The sequence below is a fragment of the Schistocerca piceifrons genome, chromosome 5 (assembly GCF_021461385.2).
Source record: "Schistocerca piceifrons isolate TAMUIC-IGC-003096 chromosome 5, iqSchPice1.1, whole genome shotgun sequence".
Taxonomy (NCBI): domain Eukaryota; kingdom Metazoa; phylum Arthropoda; class Insecta; order Orthoptera; family Acrididae; genus Schistocerca; species Schistocerca piceifrons.
Window position 1 is genome coordinate 429302903 of NC_060142.1, and position 24970 is coordinate 429327872.

The 24970-nt window shown below is 38.9% G+C and overlaps 1 pseudogene; it reads right to left on the bottom strand.

Annotated features, from left to right (window-relative positions):
• The window catches only part of LOC124799059, a 162169-nt pseudogene that overhangs the window by 80982 nt on the left and 56217 nt on the right, over positions 1-24970 (bottom strand).

Consider the following 24970-nt stretch of genomic DNA (forward strand, 5'->3'; position numbering starts at 1 on the left):
ACAACAAAAAGACTGTCAAACAAGTAAACTTCCAGCTAAAAGGCCTTTTACCAAATTAGACAACACACCCATAGACACACGCCCATTCTCTCTCTCTCTCTCTCTCTCTCTCTCTCTCTCTCTCTCGCTCTCTATCTATCTCTCTCTCTCTCTCTCTCTCTAATGCAAACACAGTTCTCACACACATGACCACTGTCTCTGGCTGCTGAGACCAGACTGAGTCTGAGAAGGAAAGACTATCCTTCTCATCCTGTCCAGTACGTCTCCCGTGACCCGAGGTTCTGGGTGACTCATCAGTCCTTTTCCTTAACCCCTCTTCTTTCCCCTTCAACCCTTCTGCCAGAAGAAGGAGCCACTGGCTCCGAAAGCTGCTAATGATAATAACTTTGTAATTGTGTTCTCCTGCCACCACTTGATGACTATATTTGTGATCTATCCAACTGCATTATATTTTCAAATATTGATTATTTTTGTTGATATGTAGCCCATTTTTGGTTGAAATGGCTTTCAGTTTATTCTAAGCTCTTTTTAATGTAGTTATCTTCATCAAATTCCTTGATTCCACCACAATGTAAGAACAGTACTTTAAATTATACTTTTGGTGATGAGCCACAATGCCTTTTTCATTTGCACCTTCTATCAAAAGCTTTATCAACAGCTGTCTTCTGTAATGTAACTTCATAGTTTTGATAATTGATTGGTCCACTGGCTGCAGAAAACTCGTTATGTTTGGCGGTAGGAGTTCCCTCACAGAACAGGCATGAGCCATGAAGAAGTTCTTCAGTTTAGACTTGCAAGTGCAAGCATTACTCAGTTTTTTTTTTGTAATTCTTGTGGTAGCTTCTTTAAAATGGATGCAGCAGAATAGTGCATGTCTCTCTGCACAAGACTTAGGAAGCTGCAATCCAAATATAGATTGAATTTCTGTATAGTATTAACTGAGTGAAAGATGCTAATTCTTGGGTATAATCTCATGTTGTTAACAATGAACAGTATTTTAAAAAATTGCAATAAGAGGCCAGTGTCAGAATTCACAGACCCTTGAAAAGGGATCAACAAGAGATTTGTGAATTTACACCATATATTGTTGGAACTGCCTGTTTCTGTGCCAAAAAGGGCCTTCATGAATGGGAAGAGTTACTCTAGAATATAATGTTGTATGTCATCAGCAAATTAAAATAAGAAAATTAGATTATTTCTATGTTGGACTATTACTTACTGCAGATACCGCTGTAATGGTAAATATAGCAGTGTTCGGTATCTGAGCAAGGTCCTGAACATGGGCTTCAGTTACAGTTTAGCATTTGTCTGAACACCTGGGAATTTGGACTGTTCAAACTGACTGATCATATGCCCATTATGTGTAATTGAGGTGCCAGTTTTAGTTGAATTGTGTGTTAGAAACTGCAAAAACTGAGTCTTGCTATCATTTATCATCAGTTTACTTTTTACAAGCCATGATCTCGAACTGCACAGCTTGATATGTTGCCTGTGTTGCATTCAACATTTTTCATTACCTAGCTAGTGTCATCAGCTGATGGAAGTATTTCAGAATCACCTGTCATATAAGAAACAATAGTGGTTGCAGTTGACACCTGGAGCCCCACTTAATTGAGCTCAATCAGACACCACTTCATAGCGTTCTTCACTACCTTGGAGATTGCCCATTTGCTGTCTATTTTTAAAGTATGAGAGGAACTAATTGTGAACTACTCTTATTCCACAATGGTCAAATTTCTGCTGTTATATTTTGTGGTCAACGCAATCAAACCCCTTCTTAAACTAAAGAAGAAAGATGCTGTTCACGACTTCCGTTTAATCTGTCCAGTGCCTTACAGGGAAAGGTGAATAAAGTATTTTCAGCTGTTAAGACACTTCTAAAACTAAACTGTATGTTTGACAGTAATTTATGTGAAATGAAATGATTAATTACCCTTCTATATACAGCCTTTTCAATAAATATTACAAACACTGATGGCATAGAAATAGTTCTAAAATAATCTGCATTAGCCCTATCTTCTTGTTTATAAAGTGTTTTCACTATGGAGTATTTTAATCTTTCAGGATACTGACTGTTCCTAAAGGAAGAATTACAGATGTGGTTAAGTCCTAGGATAACATATGTGGCACAATGCTTTAGTATTCTGCTGGATACCCTGTCATATCCATGAGAGTCGTTAGTCTTTAGCAATTTAATTATTGACTCAGTCTTCCCCTTGTCAGTATCATGGAGGTATACTTCAGATACAAGACTTGGAAAGCCATTTTCTAAGAGTCATATGATTCCCTGCAGAAACTAAATTTTTATTCACTTCACCTGCAATATTCAGGAAATGATTGTTACATACTGTCCATGTATCTGACTTAACAGGGCAAAGTAACAGAAACTATTTTACTTCATTTTGACTTTCTATCCTCGACCCTGGCCAGACACTTCCTTCATGGTTGACCATATGGTTTTAATTTTATCCCAAGAATTAGCTATTCCATTTGCATATCACATGCTTTTTGCCTTCCTAATGACATTTTAAGAACCTTACAGTGCTATTTGTGATGGGCTACTGCAGCTCGATTGTGACTATTTCTAACATTTTGATACAATACCCATTTTGCACTACATGATACCCTCATACAATTAGTCACCCACCCAGGTTGCCTGTTAGTGCTAGTGACCTGTTTTAGACATTCTAATGGGAGACTGATATCAAAGGGCATGATAAATGTGCCAAGGAAAGCATTATGTTTATCATCTATACTATCATCACTATAAACATCCTGCCACTCTTGTTCTTTTATGAGCTTTAACCTCCTAACTGATTATCCCGAGATATCTCGGGTTAGACTGTTTTGCTGAGAAATATTATCCTGAGGAAACTTGGGGCCTCCAAGTTTACGCATCCTTGCAAAAACACCTGATTATAAGCATTGTATTTTCTTTCACTACCGCTAGTTAGCACCAGCATCCAGGTTATAATCTTTGCAGTTATGTCTCTTATCACTAGTTAGCATTTTTTGTAGTTGCACATTTGTAACACAGTGTATTGCTACTGGCTTATGTTTTTGAAGTCATTGCAACAACACTGTGTTGTTTCGTGGCATTTTGGTACAGTTGTTGAAGTATTATATCTGCTTGCAGTCTTCCAAAAGAAATGGCTCTGAGCACTATGGGACTTAAGACCTCTAAAACAAATAATGAGGAAGAGCAGTGGGAAGACACCGCTGTTTTGGAATCTGGTGATGACTCTTTTGAACTTTTGTCAAGTGAGGAAGAATGTGAGAAAGACACTGATACAGACTGGTCTTAGGTGATAGTGTTGCATGTCATTGATGAAAATACTGTTTATGCTCCACTGACGTTTCCATTTACCTCTAATTCTGGCTGTATGATTCCTTTTGTTGATGATGAACTAGAAACATTTGAACAGTTCTTTGATAGTGATTTGATGGAAATGATAGAGGTGGAAACAGCTAAATATATCATCCAATATGTTTCAACCCCGAGATATAATGTTTTGCCACCATCATGTGAAGAACTTCAATTTTTTCCTGCTCTAACCATTTTGCAAAGTATTGTTTAGAAACCTGAATTGCAGATATACTGCACGCAATGAGAAAGCATATCAACTCCATTTTTCACTGCCGTAATGTCGTACAAGAGGTTTTGCCAAATCAAAAAGTATTTTCATTTTTGTAATAAAGTATGGAATGTCCCTGGAGTAGTGTCTATAGTTGTGCTACTGTTGCCCTGCACTCTGGTTGGAACAAATACTGTCTGAATGAGGTGATATGAATGTAGGGGGTCTTCCAACATTTTTCTCTTGCAGGATCACATATAAAATTTTGGTACTGTCTCTAAAGTGAACTAGGAACTCCCTCTCGTTTGAACAGAAATGTCCTGAAGCCAGAGTTAGGGAAGCTATAAATAACTACAATCAAAATTTTCAGTTTACAAAAGTCAACTGTACCTGTGCAACCTTCAGTGACCTATTCAGTGCAGTGCTTTGATACATAGATAGATTCAAATGGAATACCATTTTTTATGTGCTTGGCCATTTCCAGTCTCCACAAAGAGCTCCTTACAAAATAGTCAGCTAATTTGTATCCCAGTATAGGAAGCCCTGAAGTGTCACATCGTTTACATGATGTTCTGATACATGTAGTGACTTGATTAAATATAGCTAGTATTAACATCAAGCACTCTAGCAACTCTGATTGAATTTCATCCATAATATGTTCTGGATGACTTTCATTCTTCTTGTTTCTCTGCAGTTCCTCTCTTGACAGCCATTTGTGTAAATTAGATGCAATTAGACACGATTTCTCAACTACCTCGTTTATTAGTATTATTACACTGAATGTACCATTGTACTATAAAAAAATGGCACATTCTTGTAAAAATGTCTTTAAAATATGTTATGTAAGCACCGTGTACTCACACTGAGGTGGAGTACATCATCTGTTAAGAAAGCACACCTCTCAGCAAAGGTATTGCTATTTAGATGCTATTTTTACAGGACACGCAGTTAGTTTTTGCAAAAAGTCCTCTGCACAGATCACAAAGATAAATATTTAAGCTAAGATATTTAATTTTACTTAATTATACTTAATTTTTCTCTTATTTGTACACGGTATGCTACAAATATCAGTAATGTCAGAGTCAACATCTACTTGCAATTCACCAACTTCTTCTATAATACCTCTTATATTTCAATGAAATATGCTAACTCCTTGATTGATTTGATACCTGGCCTTTTTTGAAGATGGTCTCCTTTCTTTAGAGAGATTTCCCTTAAGCAGGGATACACATCAGCTGACTTCAATTTAAAGAAGGTGCGACTCTAACACCTATTACTACAAGAATTTTCCCATGAGTGATGCCCCCCTTCCCCCACCTGGTTCACTACATTGTTATCTATAAACTTTTCCAACCTCTCCTTCCCATATGTATTGAGGTGCAGGCCACAACTAGTGAAACCCCTCTATCGATAGACTCAAATGGCACCACTGGAATGTGAGCCATTACCCTTTGTCACCAGTGCCTTCTGTTGCTCCATGTTAATATACCTAACAGCTGTATTAAGATGAAGCTGATCAGCTGAAATAGCTGTACTAGGTGTATGTTTGTGTCACCAATCTGAGTAGTTATCTTTCCCAGTTTACTACCTATGTCATACTCATTGTCCCTATTAAGAGTATTCCCAGAGCCACCCACGATCACTATCTGCTACTCTTTTGTAAAATTCCTATGTAATTACTCTAGATTATCAGTCAACTGAGTCAACCCTGCACTGGGCATCACAATGCTAGTGACCTGGTACTCATTCCCAATACTTCCTGCAACTGTTGGCCTACACCTCTGCCATGAGAACTACCTAACAGTAGAATCTTTTTCTTCCTATCTGAATTTACAACTGACTGAGACTTTTTAACTGCTGAGGTCTACTGCATGTTTCCTCGATCTACAGGTACAAGAAACTTCCCTCCACTAAACTCTTGATGGCTGGTCAAATCTATTGGTGACAAGAAGTGAAGCTGTGAATATAACCTTCTCTAGCAGTATTTTTACCAACTGCCAGTTTCTATTCCACAGCTCTCTTCTCCCTCAGTCAGACCAGTTCCTCTCTTGCATTTTCTAACTGCAGTTGAAGAGTACAAATCTTACGCTTGTGCTCCACTATTAACTTATTTTTGCTACATATCCTGCAATTTCAGGAGAGGATAGCACTAGAATGATGTTTCCTCATTGCATTTCTTCCAGTGAAAATACTTTTCACAAATCTCACACTGTAACCCACTAGTCACAACCTAGGAAAAAGTTCACAACTTCTCATTCATGGTAAAAATTTTACAATTGTGAAAAAGCTACTTGTCTGCATGCTGAAAGACAGGATAGGGCCTATACATCAGCAAAACCAGAAAATTTTGCTTGTGAAGGTCAGTACCGGCCCGGTAATTCTACGAGTTAAGTTTAAAATTTTTGAAAATGTATATCTCCAAAAGGGAATTTCTTAGTCTGAATGCACCTTCAGTAATAAAAATGGAACTGTCAAAGGATATCAGCAGTCCATTTAACAAGTATAGGCTAGGGTGTACAGTTAAACCCATATTTTATGTTTCAATGCAGTCCAGACTTAAAAAATGCAGAATTAAGGAAAATATTCCCCCCCACCCAAAAAAATGAGTAAAAACATATGTAATTAGCATATATGATTAAAAACTGCAGTGCTCTCCAATACTTTGTATAACATCTGTCTAACTGAAGGAAATTAAATTTACAATATAATGTTTATACACTCCTGGAAATGGAAAAAAGAACACATTGACACCGGTGTGTCAGACCCACCATACTTGCTCCGGACACTGCGACAGAGCTGTACAAGCAATGATCACACGCACGGCACAGCGAACACACCAGGAACCGCGGTGTTGGCCGTCGAATGGCGCTAGCTGCGCAGCATTTGTGCACCGCCGCCATCAGTCGCAGCCAGTTTGCCATGGCATACGGAGCTCCATCGCAGTCTTTAACACTGGTAGCATGCCGCGACAGCGTGGACGTGAACCGTATGTGCAGTTGACGGACTTTGAGTGAGGGCGTATAATGGGCATGCGGGAGGCCGGGTGGACGTACCGCCGAATTGCTCAACACGTGGGGCGTGAGGTCTCCACAGTACATCGATGTTGTCGCCAGTGGTCGGCGGAAGGTGCACGTGCCCGTCGACCTGGGACCGGACCGCAGCAATGCACGGATGCACGCCAAGACCGTAGGATCCTACGCAGTGCCGTAGGGGACCGCACCGCCACTTCCCAGCAAATTAGGGACACTGTTGCTCCTGGGGTATCGGCGAGGACCATTCGCAACCGTCTCCATGAAGCTGGGCTATGGTCCCGCACACCGTTAGGCCGTCTTCCGCTCATGCCCCAACATCGTGCAGCCCGCCTCCAGTGGTGTCGCGACAGGCGTGAATGGAGGGACGAATGGAGACGTGTCGTCTTCAGCGATGAGAGTCGCTTCTGCCTTGGTGCCAATGATGGGCGTATGCGTGTTTGGCGCCGTGCAGGTGAGCGCCACAATCAGGACTGCATACGACCGAGGCACACAGGGCCAACACCCGGCATCATGGTGTGGGGAGCGATCTCCTACACTGGCCGTACACCACTGGTGATCGTCGAGGGGACACTGAATAGTGCACGGTACATCCAAACCGTCATCGAACCCATCGTTCTACCATTCCTAGACCGGCAAGGGAACTTGCTGTTCCAACAGGACAATGCACGTCCGCATGTATCCCGTGCCACCCAACGTGCTCTAGAAGGTGTAAGTCAACTACCCTGGCCAGCAAGATGTCCGGATCTGTCCCCCATTGAGCATGTTTGGGACTGGATGAAGCATCGTCTCACGCGGTCTGCACATCCAGCACGAACGCTGGTCCAACTGAGGCGCCAGGTGGAAATGGCATGGCAATCCGTTCCACAGGACTACATCCAGCATCTCTACGATCGTCTCCATGGGAGAATAGCAGCCTGCATTGCTGCGAAAGGTGGATATAAACTGTACTAGTGCTGACATTGTGCATGCTCTGTTGCCTGTGTATGTGCCTGTGGTTCTGTCAGTGTGATCATGTGATGTATCTGACCCCAGGAATGTGTCAATAAAGTTTCCCCTTCCTGGGACAATGAATTCACGGTGTTCTTATTTCAATTTCCAGGAGTGTAGAATAATTTGTGGTAATGAATTTCATCAGTTCTTAAAAAATCACAGATGTGTAACAGCAAGTAAGAACTCATCAAAAAATTGAAATTGATGTCTAGGTACACAAATTATACGTCAAAACACACATTTTTAAGAGATCTTTCTTTTGTGCTCACCCAGAAAAAAGAAAAAATTTACAAACATGGTGCATTAAACCAAAAAATTGCAGCAATTAAGTAGTTAAAGCATAAGCATAAATGTGGACATGTGCTTAATGACATATTGTCACCATCACTGTTATTGTTGAATGCTTTCATTATGAGCCACACTCCATTTGCTAACCACCATTGAAGTGTTATTTTAGGCTTGATGAGAAAACAGGCGTGAAAAAATGAGTTTACTTCTCCAATTTATGTTACAAGCTCATTAGAAGTTGACTCAGTGAGTTTCTGTACACTGTGTAAAATGTAAACTTGAAAGAAAGTTCAGATGCTACAGTTTTGCTTGATGGCCACTATCACTGCTGCCAATCTTTACGATTTATAGTGTGTTGTGTGTGTGGTGTGTGTGGTGCAAAGTCTATACAGGGTGGTCCATTGATTGTGATCGGGCCAAATATCTCACGAAATAAGCATCCAACAAAAAAACTACAAAGAATGAAGATTGTCTAGCTTGAAGGGGGAAACCAGATGGTGCTATGGTTGGTCCGCTAGATGGTGCTGCCATAGGTCAAATGAATATCAACTACGTTTTTTAAAAAATAGGAACCCCCATTTTTTACTATATATCCATGTAATGCGTAAAGAAATATGAATGTTTTAGTTGGACCACTTTTTTTGCTTTGTGATAGATAGTGCTGTAATAGTCACAAACATATAGCTCACAATTTTAGATGATCTGTTGGTAACAGGTAGGTTTTTAAAATTAAAATATAGAACGTAGGTATGTTTGAACATTTTATTTTGGTTGTTCCAATGCAATACATGTACCTTTGTGAACTTATCATTTCTGAGAACACATCCTGTTTCAGCATGATTACCTGAAAATACCACATTAATGCAATAAATGCTCAAAATGATGTCCGTCAACCTCATTGCATTTGGCAATACGTGTAACGACATTCCTCTCAACAGCGAGTAGTTCGCCTTCTGTAATATTCACACATGCATTGACAATGCACTGATGCATGTTGTCAGGCATTGTCGGTGGATCACGATAGGAAATACCCTTCAACTTTCCCCACAGAAAGAAATCCGGGGATGTCAGATCTGGTGAACGTGCGTGCCATGGTATGGTGCTTCGACGACCAATCCACCTGTCATGCAATATGCTATTCAATACCATTTCAACCACACGCAGTCTATGTGCCGGACATCCATCACGTTGGAAGTACATCGCCATTCTGTCTGTCATGCAGTGAAACATCTTGTAGTAACATAGGCAGAACATTACGTAGGAAATCAGCATACATTGCACCATTTAGATTGCCATCAATAAAATGGGGGCCAATTATCCTTCCTCCCATTATGTCACACCATACATTAACCCGCCAAGGTCGCTGATGTTCCACTTGTTGCAACCATAATGGCTTTTCTGTTGCCCAATAGTGTATAGTATGACAGTTTACGTTACCGCTGTTGGTGAATGACGCTTCGTCGCTAAATAGAATGCGTGCAAAAAATCTGTCATCATCCCGTAATTTATCTTGTGCCCAGTGGCAGAACTGTACACGACGTTCAGAGTCGTCGCCATGCAATTCCTGGTGCATAGAAATATGGTACGGGTGCAATTGATGTTGATGTAGCATTCTCAACACCGATGTTTTTGAGATTCCCGATTCTCGCACAATTTGCCTGCTACTGATGTGCGAATGAGCTGCAACAGCAACTAAAACACCTACTTGACATTAGCACTTGTTGCAGGTCGTGGTTGACATTTCACATGTGGCTGAATACTTCCTGTTTCCTTAAATAACGTAACTATCTGGCGAACGGTCCGGACATTTGGATGATGTTGTCCAGGCTACTGAGCAGCATACATAACACATGCCCACAGGGCATTGTGATCACAATAGCCATACATCAACACGATATCGACCTTTTCCACAGTTTGTAAATGGTCCATTTTAACACGGGTAATGTATCACGAAGCAAATACCGTTTGCAATGGTGGAATGTTACGTGATACCACGTACTCATACATTTGTGACTATTAGAGTGCCATCTATCACAAAGTGAAAAAAGTGGTCTAACTAAAACATTCATATTTCTTTACTTACTACATGAGTATGTAATAAAAAATGGGGGTTCCTATTTCAAAAAAACGCAGTTGATATCCATATGACCTATGGCAGTGCCATCTAGCAGGCCAACCATAGTGCCATCTGGTTTTCCCCTTCAAGCTAGACAAGTTTTGTTCTTTGTAGTTTTTTCGTTTGATGCTTATTTCGTGAGATATTTGGCCCAGTCACTACAATGGACCACACTGTATATGAGTAGTGTATGTAGTTGTTCCACCTGTACTGTTTGAACATTTAAAATGTGCTGTTGCAAAACCCTTGTTCTATTACTGTTTGGCTTCTCTGTCACAGCACATCATCTGCACAAAAAGTATATTTTCAGCACTTTGAAAAATGCTTTAACACCTACCTGCACTCCCATCACATATCCAGTAGGTCAGCTCCTATTCACATGTTAGCATGGTGTGATTCCTGTGATGACTATTTAGTGATTTGACAAGTTGCCAGAAATTAAGAGTTCACTAGCCAGAAATGGGTAACATTCCCTGATTATGACCGAGTATACCCTTTGAGACTCAGTGTTTGAATATAAAAGGTTGTTGATTAATACTGTTGCTGAAAACATGCAAAGAGATGAGACTAAGTTATAAATGCATAAGAAAAGGTGGTGTCTAGGCCCATTCATCATGTATTCGCTTGGTCCAGAACACTTTGCACCTACTTCCTTGTTTTTCCACTGCAACCCAGCAGTAGTTGTATCATAACTGTGCACTGAAGCTAAACGTTACATGTTGTGTTGGCAACACCATTTGTGGATTATGTCAGCATTTCCTCTCTCTCATCTCCCTTCTCCACAATGGCCTAAAATATTCCCTTAATTCCGCCACCACCCTTGGTGAGAAACATTTGCCTTTTGAGCTACCTAAAAGTTGTTCAGTCACATCAAATGTCAACAGGAAGAAAATGGGACAAAGTCAAGTGAGACACTGAGTAAGAACTTAGAATCAAGGTAAACCTTATTAGGAAGAAATGTAAAATTGGGGAATTTTTAGCATTGATCTTATGGGTTTTTGACAGGGGCTATGAATTTACAGTGTAGAATCACAAAAAAGTAAAATTGAGGAATGTAAAAAGGAAGTTCAGCTGTATTTCTATTTTAGTTACTTATGAAACTCACTCTTGAAGCATATTACAGACCATGGATTTTAAGTTCTGCAACTGATTATGTAAGTTTGAAATTAAACAAAACAGCAAATAAAATGTTGGTTGATCATAGGATTTTATTTTCACATGTATTACTGTATCATGTCCCTTATTTACACAATCATTATTTGCCAAGGCTATGACAGAACATGTAAATCCAGTATTTTTTAAACAATGTATGTTACATACTTTCTGAAATTATTTTTATTCTGAGAAAAGGCCCGTGCCACATGAGTCAACACAGTATGTCAGCTTCCCTGCTTTGTTGCCAAAGAAGTAATCAGATAAATTGGGCTAAATACTTATTTTAGAATTATCTCTCTAGTCAGAACATAACAATTTCTAATGCAGTACTGATTATTCCAGAAAGATAGTTTTGGACTTTATTAGCAATCTTAACCTATACATTGTTGTTGTTGTGGTCTTCAGTCCTGAGACTGGTTCGATGCAGCTCTCCATGCTACCCTATCCTGTGTAAGCTTCTTCATCTCCCAGTACTTACTGCAACCTACATCCTTCTGAATCTGCTTAGTGTATTCATCTCTTGGTCTCCCTCTACGATTTTTACTCTCCACACTGCCCTCCAATGCTAAATTTGTGATCCCTTGATGCCTCAGAACATGTCCTACTGACTGGTCCCTTCTTTTTGTCAAGTTGTGCCACAAACTCCTCTTCTTCTCAATTCTATTCAATACTTCATCATTAGTTATGTGATCTACCCATCTAATCTTCAGCATTCTTCTGTAGCACCACATTTTGAAAGCTTCTATTCTCTTCTTGTCCAAACTATTTATCATCCATGTTTCACTTCCATACATGGCTACACTCCATACAAATACTTTCAGAAACGACTTCCTGACACTTAAATCTATACTCGATGTTAATAAATTCCTCTTCTTCAGAAACACTTTCCTTGCCATTGCCAGTCTACATTTTATATCTTCTCTACTTCGACCATCATCAGTTATTTTGCTCCCCAAATAGCAAAACTCCTTTACTACTTTAAGTGTCTCATTTCCTAATCTAATTCCCTCAACATCACCCGACTTAATTCGACTACATTCTATTATCCTCATTTTGCTTTTGTTGATGTTCATCTTATATCCTCCTTTCAAGACACTGTCCATTCCTTTCAACTGCTCTTCCAAGTCCTTTGCTGTCTCTGATAGAATTACAATGTCATCGGCGAACCTCAAAGTTTTTATTTCTTCCCCATGGATTTTAATACCTACACCGAATTTTTCTTTTGTTTCCTTTACTGCTTGCTCAATATACAGATTGAATAACATCGGGGATAGGCTACAACCCTGTCTCACTCCCTTCCCAACCACTGCTTTCCTTTCATGCCCCTCGACTCTTATAACTGGTTTCTGTACAAACTGTAAATAGCCTTTCGCTCCCTGTATTTTACCCCTGCCACCTTTAGAATTTGAAAGAGAGTATTCCAGTCAACATTGTCAAAAGCTTTCTCTAAGTCTACAAATGCTAGAAATGTAGGTTTGCCTTTCCTTAATCTTTCTTCTAAGATAAGTTGTAAAGTCAGTATTGCCTCACGTGTTCCAATATTTCTACGGAATCCAAACTGATCTTCCCCGAGGTCGGCTTCTACCAGTTTTTCCATTCATCTGTAAAGAATTCGTGTTAGTATTTTGCAGCTGTGACTTATTAAACTGATAGTTCGGTAATTTTCACATCTCTCAACACCTGCTTTCTTTGGGATTGTAATCATTATATTTTTCTTGAAGTCTGAGGGTATTCCGCCTGTCTCATACATCTTGCTCACCAGATGGTAGAGTTTTGTCAGGACTGGCTCTCCCAAGGCTGTCAGTAGTTCTAATGGAATGTTGTCTACTCTTGGGGCCTTGTTTTGACTCTGGTCTTTCAGTGCTCTGTCGAACTCTTCACGCAGTATCGTATCTCCCATTTCATCTTCATCTACATCCTCTTCCATTTTCATAATATTATCCTAAAGTACATCACCCTTGTATAGACCTCCTTCCACCTTTCTGCTTTCCCTTCTTTGCTTAGAACTGGGTTTCCATCTGAGCTCTTGATATTCATACAAGTGGTTCTCTTTTTTCCAAAGGTCTCTTTAATTTTCCTGTAGGCAGTATCTATCTTACCCCTAGTGAGATAAGCCTCTACATCCTTACATTTGTCCTCTAGCCATCCCTGCTTAGCCATTTTGCACTTCCTGTCGATCTCATTTTTGAGACGTTTGTATTCCTTTTTGCCTGCTTCATTTACAGCATTTTTATATTTTCTCCTTTCATCAATTAAATTCAATATTTCTTCTGTTACCCAAGGATTTCTACTAGCCCTCATCTTTTTACATACTTGATCCTCTGCTGCCTTCACTATTTCATCCCTCAGAGCTACCCATTCTTTTTCTACTGTACTTCTTTCCCCCATTCCTGTCAATTGTTCCCTTATGCTCTCCCTGAATCTCTGTACAACCTCTGGTTCTTTCAGTTTATCCAGGTCCCATCTCCTTAAATTCCCACCTTTTTGCAGTTTCTTCAGTTTTAATCTACAGTTCATAACCAATAGATTGTGGTCAGAGTCCACGTCTGCCCCTGGAAATGTCTTACAATTTAAAACCTGGTTCCTAAATCTCTGTCTTACCATTATATAATCTATCTGATACCTTTTAGTATCTCCAGGGTTCTTCCATGTATACAACCTTCTTTCATGATTCTTGAACCAAGTGTTAGCTATGATTAAGTTATGCTCTGTGCAAAATTCTAGCAGGCGGCTTCCTCTTTCATTTCTTCCCCCCAATCCATATTCACCTACTATGTTTCCTTCTCTCCCTTTTCCTACTCTCGAATTCCAGTCATCCATGACTATTAAATTTTCATCTCCCTTCACTACCTGAATAATTTCTTTTATCTCATGATACATTTCATCAATTTCTTCATCATCTGCAGAGCTAGTTGTCATATAAACTTGTACTACTGTAGTAGGCGTGGGCTTCGTGTCTATCTTGGCCACAATAATGCGTTCACTATGCTGTTTGTAGTAGCTTACCCGCACTCCTATTTTTTTATTCATTATTAAACCTACTCCTGCATTACCCCTATTTGATTTTGTATTCACCTCACCAAAAGTCTTGTTCTTCTTGCCACCGAACTTCACTAATTCCCACGATATCTAACTTTAACCTATCCATTTCCCTTTTTAAATTTTCTAACCTACCTGCCTGATAAAGGGATCTGACACTCCACGCTCCGATCCTTAGAACGCCAGTTTTCTTTTTCCTTATAATGACATCCTCATGAGTAGTCCCCGCCCGGAGATCCGAATGGGGGACTACTTTACCTCCAGAATATTTTACCCAAGAGGACGCCATCATCATTTAACCATACAGTAAAGCTGCATGCCCTCGGGAAAAATTACAGCCGTAGTTTCCCCTTGCTTTCAGCCGTTCACAGTACCATCACAGCAAGGCCGTTTTGGTTAGTGTTACAAGGCCAGATCAGTCAATCATCCAGACTGTTGCCCCTGCAACTACTGAAAAGGCTGCTGCCCCTCTTCAGGAACCACACGTTTGTCTGGCCTCTCAACAGATACCCCTCCGTTGTTGTTGCACCTATGGTACGGCCATCTGTATGGCTGAGGCACGCAAGCCTTCCCACCAACGGCAAGGTCCATGGTTCATGGGGGTAAGGAAATGGAACGATGAAACAATGCATGCTACAGGAAGATTTACATTACAGGAGATATGTACTATATGTGGTGAATGAAAGCTGATGTTCTATCCTTTACATTTTATGGATGTAAATCAGTCATGCTTCCATGTATTAAAGAGCACAATCTAATGGGAAAAGTCCAAGATCATCATATTGCATATTTTCAATTAATGTACAAGTCCTGTGCAACACATCTGGTGAGCTTACTCTTGAAGGAGGGCAAGGGCATTCTTTTTCGATTGGATAGTGACTGATGCTGTTCTATGCTGCTTGAAACAATCTTCACAGTGCAGACCATTGTTTTTTTCAGAACCTATTCTAGCAGAATATGTAATATGATTTTCTTACCAGTTCTTCTTTATTTGTTCCAAGGAATGTCTTTACTTGGAAGTCAGCCATCAAATCAGAAAAGAAGTTAACGAGGATTTTCAGTGCAAAGGTAGCAGCCAAGTATGGGATCAACTGCCACTGCTATAAAGGATAAAATAAATAGTTATTTTGTGAGAAATTTGTATTCCTCCACAGTCAAACACCATGAGAATGTAGCAATAATGGAGCTAACACAATGACTCACTAAATAAAATATAGACTCAAGCTATGTGATTATTACATAAGTTAAGCTAAAATGTTGCTTTCAGAAATTTAAAAATCTGATTATCCAGTTCAACATGAACATATCACTTTCTATGACTGAGAGTATATGAGCATACTCTTTTTTATGTAATTGTAGATATGTCATCTGTCCTATACATCATTTCATTGTCATTGCACTTTTAGAATAGAGTTAAGCAATTGATAAATAAACATTCACTTAAAAAATCTGAAAAATTAAATAATAAATTTCATAGTAGCTACTAACATGGAAACAGCTTTATAAACCATTAAAGAAAGGTATTATTTAGGTGTTTTTTGGTTCATTTTTGTTCGTGTGTAATGTCCTATAATCTGTAAGGACACTGAAGAGAGGTAATCTCCTAATATAACTACCAGGATCAAAACAAATAGGGGATAACAAGATATATAGCATACTTAATTGTATCAAAAGTTTAATTCACCTGAGAACACTGTGAAAGGAGGCAGAATGGAACAGTGGAACAGTTCAGAAACAGATGAAGTAGCTACAATTACTGTCACCTAGTACGATACCTCAGTATCATAAATTAGACAATACTGTTTTGTTAATATGTGTTATGGATTCAGGGATATTACTGATCAGTTCTAGTGGTACACTGTCAATCACTGACTCAATCTGATTGAAAATCAGTGACATCATTGATAGAAATGAAAAAGAAATCAGCAATAGCACCAGTATTGATTCCAATAGCATTAGACTTATGTACATATAGAATGATTCAGAGTTTTTACAATATTTATTTTATAAAATTTACAATAATGGATGCAATAAGGTACAATGCGATACATTCATGAGAGTACTCATATTAACTACTCATGATAGTTCTCGCATTGACAATAATACATGAATAAATGAGGTACATAAGACAACAAGATATCAGAATTAATATTTATGCATACATTATGAGACACTCATATTAGCAATACATTAGTACTTGAGAATCAATATGATATCTTTCATGACAAAAAGTAATTTATATTTATTTATGCATGCAGCAATGGGAGATCCCAGATATAAAATACTACTACACACACATATACTTGTTCAATCCTTTACAAGCCTCTTCATCTCCAAATCACTACTGTAACCTACATCTATTGCAGCCTGCTTAATGTATTCTCCCTTGGAATATCTCTACAACTTCCACCTGCCACTCCTTCCTAAATTACCAAACTAATGAATCCTTCATGCTTCAGACATGTACTATCAAACTGATCCTTTCTTTTGGTTAAGTTATGCCATCAATTTCTTTTTCCCCCAATTCAGTTTGATACCTCCTCATTAGTTACTCAATCTATTCATCTAATCTTCAGCAGTCTTCAGTATTACAAAATTTCAAAAGCTTTCATTCTCTTCTTTCTGGATTGCTTATCATCAATATTTCACTTTCATACAAGAGTATATTCCAGACCTTCAGAAAACACTTCCTAACATTTTAAATTTATATTGTACGTTAAAATATTTCTCTCCAGAAATGCTATTCTTGCTATTGCCAATTTTCATTACACATAGTCATTATTTTAATCATGATCAGTTGTTTTGTCATCCAAATAGCAAAACTTGACTACTTTTAGATTCTCATTTCCTAACTTAATTCCTTCAACATCACTTGATTTAATTTGACTATATTCCATTACCCTTGTTTTACTTTTATTATTTTTCATCTTTTAACCTCTTTCAAGACATTATGCATTCCATTCAGATGCTCTTCCAAGTCCTTTTCCATCTGTGATAGATTGACAATGTTACCAGTGAACATCAAATTTTTTGTCACTTCTCCCAGAATTTTAATTCCTTTCCTAAATTTTCCTTGGTTTACTTCACAGTTTGATCAGTGTGTGGCTGCCCCAGAAGTACATGACCTACAACAAAAACACAAAAAAATTGGGAAAAAACCTTTATTGCTCTACATAGTCTCCTTTCAGCATGAGTTTCGCTGGAGGTGTTCTTACGCTTCCATACCCTATTCATAGTGAGAAGTGAGCTCCACAAAATAGCCATCAACTACAGACTCCACCTCTTCATTTTTGGTAAATCATTTACCACCAAGGCAGTTATTAATGTTTGGAAAGAGAAAATAATCAGAGGGGGTTAAATCTGGAAAATACGGTGCATGAGGAAGCAATTTAAACTTTAATACTGTGATTTTGGCCATGTCAGTAATGGATGTGTGACCTCATGCTTTGTCACAATTAAACAACACTTTCTTTTTTGCTTAATACAGCCATTGCTGCTTGATTTCATAACTCAAACACTGTAATAAATTTGAATAGTACTCACCACTGATTGATTTTATTTTTGGAGATAATCAATGAAAATTATCCTACGCAGCTCCAAAAAAACTGAGACCATGAAATTGTCTGGAGATGGAACTGTCTTCACCTTCTTGGGAACTGACTCTTTCCTTTCAGTCCACTGATCCACTGTTTTGACTTTTACATCTCAGGTGTGAAGTGATGGATCCATGTTTCATCTATGGTTATGAATCAAAGTAAAAACTAGGTCTTATTGAAACAAAATGTAGCCGAACACTTGACTGAAATATCCCCACAATGTTTTTTTCCCCACTGTGGGTAAACACAGCTCCCATCTTGCACACATCTTTCTCATGCCCACATTTTCAGTCAGTATGTGATGTACGACTATTTCTAAAATGCCTACAATGTCTGCTAGCTCATGCCCTTTCAGTTGATGGCCATCCAGTACCATTTTGTAGACATATTTACACACTATTTCTTGTGTGATCATCTCATTTAGTCAAAAAGTGTGATATTCATCTTGGCAGCTCATACAGTTTCACTTAAACTCTGTCAGCCAATATTTCAGAGTTGTAAACAAAGGAGCACACTCCTCCAGAGTAGAAACTAACTCAGATTTAATGTCAGTTGGACTAATAAAATAAAACTATATGGTTCCATGGACTGTTTCAAGACTCAAGCATCTATGATGTATATATGCAGGCTGAAGAGACAAATGAAAATTTGTACCAAGGTTGGGGTCTGAACTTAGGTCTGTTGTTCATTAGGCAGATGTGCTAACTGCTATGCCTCCCTGGCACAGTGGCTTTCACAGCTGCATGGACTACCCTAGCATGTCACCCTCCCCTAAACTTAAACAACATTGCAGAGGCTCTTTAACTGTATTGTTATAGCACATCAGCAGCAAATGAAATGGGTGTTCTGCCTGAAACCCAGGTATAAGTGCTTTAATCAAATGAAACTATGTAGTACCAGATACCTTTTGCAGTCTCAAACATTGATGATATATATATGCAGGCTGATGTGACAAATGAAACTTTATACCAAGGCTGGGATTCAAATCTGGGTCTCCTGCTCACTAGGCAGATGTACTAACCACTACACCATCCAGGCACGGTGGCTTTGCACAACCGCACAGACTACCCTAGCACAACTCCCTGCTCAATCCAAATTTTCATTCGTGTCAGCCCACTTGATATTCTACCTAAACTAGAGCAACACTGCAAGGCTCTCCATCTGAATTGGAACAGCACTGAATGAAATGGGGGATTTTGCTTGAAACCCAAGCACAGGTAGTTTAATCCTCCGACATGCTGTTTTTCATAACATGAGTGGGCTTGTGGCATATTTTTTAGATATGTTAAGAATAGCAATCTGTATGTTACCAAGATGTAGATGTATGAGCAAAATCAGAGTTTAATATTGTTTAGTGAAACAGTGATAAAATAAACTTACATGATATGAGCTAAACTACTATTTACTTAAACAATAATAAAATACACTCTTATTACATCACACTGTTGCTATATACAGTTGTTACCCCATGGTATATCTACATATACATCTACGTGATTACTCTGCTATTCACAATAAAGTACCTGGCAGAGGGTTCAATGAACCACCTTCAAGCTGTCTCTCTACCATTCCACTCTCGAACGGTGCACAGGAAAAATGAGCACTTAAATTTTTCTGTGCGAGCCCTGATTTCTCTTATTTTATTGTGATAATCATTTCTCCCTATGTAGGTGGTTGCCAACAGAATGTTTTCACAATTGGAGGAGAAATCTGGTGATTGAAATTTCATGAGAAGATGCCATTGCAATGAAAAATGCCTTTGTGTTAATGATTGCCATTCCAATTCGTGTATCATGTCTGTGACACTATCTCCCCTATTTCACGGTAATACAAAATGAGCTGCCCTTCTTTGAACTTTTTTGATGCCATCCGTCAGTCCCACCTGCTGCGGATCCCACACCCCACAACAATACTCCAGAACAGGGTTGACAAGCATGGTGTAAGCAGTCTCTTTAGTAGACCTGTTGTACCTTCTAAGTGTTCTGCCAATGAATCACAGTCTTTGGTTTTCTCTACTTACAACATTATCCATGTGACCATTCCAATTTAGGTTATTTGTAATTGTAATCACTAAGTATTTAGTTGAATTTACAGCCTTCAGATTTGTGTGACTTATTGCATAATCAAAATGTAGTTGATTTCTTATAGTACCCATGTGAATAACTTCACAATTTTCTTTATTCAGGGTCGATTGCCACTTTTCATACCATACAGATATCTTATCTAAATCATTTTGCAATTCGTTTTGGTCATCTGATGACTTTACAAGATGCTAAAATACAGCATCATCTGCGAACAATCTAAGTTGGCTACTCAGATTGTCTCCTATGTTGTTAATATAGATCAGGAACAATAGAGAGCCTATAACACTTCCTTGGGGAACACCAGATATTACTTCTGTTTTACTCGCCGACTTTCCATCTATTACTAAGAACTGTGACCTTTCTGACGGGAAATCATGAATTCAGTTTATAATGAATTCTACTCTGTAAATGATGAAAGTCTATATGAATGCAGCTTGCCGCTAACTTGGTGTAATGTTTTGTCTGTACAGAAGTGTATCTGTCGCCTTTATCGCTCTTCCACCCTCACACATAAATCGGTACAATAAAGTCAGGGCTTCGTGTTTTCTTATTAGGCTGATCCGTGAAAAGACAGACAAACAATTATGCTAATGGAGGATTCTGAGTAATTTCTCGGATTTCATTCATTCGCTCTCTCTCTCTCTCTCTCTCTCTGTCCTTTATCTGTGTACAGTTTAACTATATTATTTACGTGAAATCAGCCTAGTAGAATCTCTAGTGGAGCCCTTAGTCTTAATATTCAGCGGCTGGCTTGCTAGAAAAGATCTTTACATTTGTTATTATTATTAAGCGCTGCATTCAGTTGGGAAAATCGATCGTTTGAACAATTCGTTCAGTTTACGACAGATCTAAAATTTCAGATGTGGACGAAGCCTTTTTGGACGATTTATAAAAACTCAGAGATTGCAGGCTCTCTTCATCACAGCTGAAACTTCCCAATTAATTACAGGGCCCAGACAATCATCAGTGATTCAGACAGAGAACTCATTCATCATTCACTCTAGAATAAAATGGTCACGAACCTTATTTCTGAGGAAAAATGTATATTGAATCCATTTTCGTACATGTTCCGTTTTCTGGTGGTTCCAAGTCTCATGTAATTTTCTTTTACAGGTTTTTTTTTCTCTTTTTATCTATCACGCTAGCGGCACAAACTTTCGTAGCTCGCTTTAGCGCGAAGAAGAGTAAATAAAATCTCCTTTAGCAATCCAACAATCTTCCAACCGATACTTCCGAAGCTGTTCCTCTCTCTCTCTATAATAACCATGGAGCATACATATCTGTACCTCTGTTGTTCCAAAGAATAAACGTACTAGAAAAATACCTTGGCGTTGACGAGCTGTCGGCGCATATATTACTAGAAAATCTGATCAGATACTTTTCAAACGTAAATAAATGTGGATGATTTGATCGACCATTATTAATTATTGCGTGGTAGAGGGTAATTTTCCATGGGGAGATTACAATGCCCCTTGCAGCGAGCGAAGTTTGTGAGCTCAATTTTTATTTACCGAACACACTTCGCGAGCTATCTATTATCGTGGATAACCCGGAAGTGATGATTGTCAGTCCTCCGACTGAAAAAGAATATTATATTTGAGACAGACGAAGAAAAGAAATGTTGAAGACAGAAGAAATGAAGAGACCGGTACCGCAGCTGTATTGCTTTTACGTGCATCTAGGTGTTATGTTTGCTGTGCACAACCAAGGAAGATGATCTTTCATGAACTGATGTCAGGGTCTACCCATTCGGGAACTTTCTTAAGCAGGGAAACCTTGGAAAACCTCTTAAGCCTAGACCCCCAGCCTACGGTACATAGAAGATAGGAAAGCCTATAGAAGAAAAAAAAATATAATTTTGAAATAGATCTCTAAAGGAAAGACAGGGATCACTTTGTATCACGATTTGGAGAAGAGTGGTTTGTGCCTCTAGCAAAAAACGTTTTACAATAAATAACGTGAATTCTCGTTTTACAATCTTGCTCCTGGTACAATATCTTGCGGTGCTAAACTCCCCCGGGTCTTGCATGTCTCCGACGTCCACATTTGTAGTCGGTCTTCTACGCGGCCCCCTTTGGAGTTGATCTTCTACGCGGCCCACAATGGGAAGAGTAGAAGGAACAGGGACACTCGAATTCGCATGCAACATTCATTCCAAAAGAATTAGCAATGACCAAAAGGGAAACTCTTCCTGTAAGAGAACTGATTAGGTTGCACCGTCCAAGATTCTCCTTTTTGAAAGCAAAATCCTTATGGCTTCATGGATCCTTTTTGTTACGACGTACTTCAAGGAATTCAACCATTAACTAATGATGTTGCCAAAAGCATCATCCGATTTACTCCCTTTTGAATACTCCTTTTGACTTTGCCTCCCCACTTGTGCTTATACGTCCAAAAGTTCTAACACATTTTCTATCACTGATTTGTTCTTCATAATTTAAAGGATTCATGTAACTTACTATAGATTTTGGATTCAAATCATCGAATAATGGAAAGTGTAGTTCATTTTATACCAAGACATCATCCATATTTCCTTGATAAGTCATATAAATTAGCTATACTCGAAACTTTTTATTCTAAATGCATATATTTTTTACGCTTGAGTGCTGAAATGTAAAATTTATTAGCATTGAGGAATGCGGATTCACTTCTTTCATTTACTCTCTGATTCATACGGTGTTCATCCATGCTCATATATGGAAATGGATTTTTCACACAAAATTCCCAAACGAACACGAACCATTAAATTACTACTTAATCTATGAATATTACTTTCCTTAATCATTCATTAATAAATTAAAAACTCTTAACTTCTGATTATAACACCTATTCCTTTTAAAGTTCAACATGAATCAGTTTATCCTCGCGTTTGGTGCGAGTCTCTTACAAAGCATATCTGTATCGTCTATATCGATTTTAATTCTTGCGCCGACGTCAACTGTTTTGCGCGGGAAATTATCTTTGCGGCGTTAACCGTCACTCACAATTCACTGCCACAACACATCCCTTCACACGTTTACACATGTAAGCGTTCACATGAGATTATATATGAATATTCACTCGGAACCTCTTTTGATTATTCCGCGTCATTTGCCGGAAACATTTCATTCTTCTTGAAGGTCAGTTAGATCCTTAATCATTCTTGATGACATTAGCAATGCTAAAGTTCTATGTTCACCCAAACCACAGGTGAAGCCCATCTCCACTATCTTCTTTACAACACTCGATAATAATAGTTAGTCACTATTTCTATACTCTATGTCACTGATTAACTATTTCAATTTAAAGGTTTCTATCACTACACACACAGTTTATTGTTACGTTTTTTACGAGCGTTCATTTTGCTTTTGGCACGACCAACAATGGGGAGCAGTATGGGCTTGTAGAGGGTTCGATCAAACCCCATTTCAACATGCGATCTATTTCTTTTTGAACTTGAGCCTTTAACCTCCAGGGAACAGGATAGAAAATTCTACAATACGTTTCGTGTGGCTTAATGTAGAGATGGCATATGTATCCCTTAATAACTCCTGGCCTTTCGTCAAACACGTTTTCATACACTAATAATAATTCTTTGAGCTGCTTCTTCTGCTCTTCAATAATGCAGTCGGATTCATTTAACTTCTCATACACTAATTGACCGAAGTCTCCTTTGACTTGGAACTCATTATTTACGTGCTGTTTAGAATTTTGTGCAGTCCTGATTACTTGCACACTGATCCCACTATTATATTTTCTGGTAAGGCTTTCCTTTTTCAACAAGTCCAACTCAATTTCTTGTTTATTTACATTTAACCAAATTTTTCCTATTTTAAAATCTATTCTGCATCCGTATTGACGTAGGCTGTCGACTCCTATAATGCAGTCTACCACCAAATTTTTTACAACAAGGAATGTGCTTAATATTGCTACATTTCCGACTTCTACACTAAGTAGTGACTGCACTTTTACATTAGCCGATCTAGCCCCAACGGCGCCTATTATTCTGCAATTTTTAACTGGAAAAATTGGTACTCGTCTTATATTTCTGATCTTGTTGAATAGAGCCTCCGAAATAACATTCGTGGTTGCAGCTGTGTCCAAAACCGCCACTATAGGTACAGAATCCAAAATGACTTGCACTTCGGCTACTGCCACCTGTTCCTTATCCTCATCTTGGAGTTCTAAGTCCTCGGTCAATTCATCTGCCAGTAATCGTCCATCATTATACGTTAGCATGGGTACACATATCCTGTTGCGCCTCAACCAATTGTTGACCGCTCCTCCGGGGCACGAGTGGGTCCTTACAAGTTTGTTGGATTTTGATTCGCCTGGTGGTTGACATAGTCCGTCACTTCGGTAATTACCGATTGATTCGTAGATGTCCGGCCCCACTGATGTTGGTTATTTGAGTCTATTCCCCCCGGTTGATTCCACTTTCTATTACTGTTATTGTTCCAGGCTTGCGGTCTGAAATTCCTTTCATTCCCCCATACGGGATTGTATTGTTTCCCATTCCTGTTGTTCCTTGGATAGCCCCTCGCAAGACTATTGCCGGTATTATTATTGAGATTTTGAGGGGTTTCTCCACTATTTATCGATCTCTGTGCGTTCCCTTGCCTACCATTTGGCGGAGGTTCTGTCTCCCTATATTGGAATCTGTTGTTACGGGCTTTCTGGTTGCTCTCTTCTATAATGTCTATATGATCTAACGTCGTGAGGAAAGACTCCAGGTCTTTATCGTTGCCGTAAATTAATTGATTCCGGATGTTAGTTGGTAATCTGGCCTTAAGTATGTTTATTATGTCTGGCAAAGGCATAGGTCTGTCCCAATATCTAGTTTTATTTATATATTTTTCAAAATACTTCCTAAGGCTTCCTTTTGAAAAAGAGAAAGGCTCTGGGTAGAGCACCTCCTGCCTTAGGCGTTCCTGTACCCCTTCTGACCAGAATTTTGCTAAAAACACTTTCTCAAAATCGTCATATGTCGAGCAAACAGAAGTCATGTCCGAGGCCCAGATTGCCCCCGAACCTTGTATATACCCAGTCACGAAACTGATCTTCTGCCACTCCGACCAATTTCTGGGTAGCACTCCTCTAAAACTTCGGATAAAAA